The sequence below is a fragment of the Etheostoma spectabile genome, chromosome 4 (assembly GCF_008692095.1).
Source record: "Etheostoma spectabile isolate EspeVRDwgs_2016 chromosome 4, UIUC_Espe_1.0, whole genome shotgun sequence".
Taxonomy (NCBI): Eukaryota; Metazoa; Chordata; class Actinopteri; order Perciformes; family Percidae; genus Etheostoma; species Etheostoma spectabile.
This window is the reverse complement of record NC_045736.1, coordinates 32,225,299-32,225,900: the sequence shown is the minus strand read 5'-3', so window position 1 is coordinate 32,225,900 and position 602 is coordinate 32,225,299.

Below are 602 nucleotides of genomic sequence, written 5' to 3'. Positions count from 1 at the left end.
GGGAGATGTGTGACTTGAAAGTTCAGCTGGCTCAACATGTCCCCTCCCCACCCGGGGAAACAGATCATCTCAAATCCCAGCTGGTCAAAACCAGCAACAGGCTGCGAAAAGCCCAAAAAGATCTGGAGCTGCAGTTCTTCATTTCTGAAGACCTGAAGGTGAAAATGGAGCAGGTATAGGGAGAGACGGAGGCCATGAAAAAGGATGTGGAGACTCAGAAGATGGAGCTTTGTAAAGAGAGAAAGAAGCTCAAGGTAAGTAAGACTAACCTGGAGTTAGAGTTGGAGAGCTTTTTGGAGATGGAAAGGGCTCAAGCTCAGGATCTGAAAGATAAATTGAGTGAGATGGAGGAAGCTCTCCGAGAACAGAAGAAGGAGGCAATGGAGATACAGGAAAGATCCCAGGCTTCCTTTAGAGCACAGCGGGATGAGGCTCCGGCTGAACGTGTCCCTTCCACATCAAGGGAAACAGAGCATCTCAAATCCCAGCTGGTCAAAACCAGCAACAGGCTGCGGAGAGCCCAAAAAGATCTGGAGCTGCAGTTCTTCATTTCTGAAGACCTGAAGGTCGAAATGGAGCAGATGAAGGGAGAGAAGGAGGCC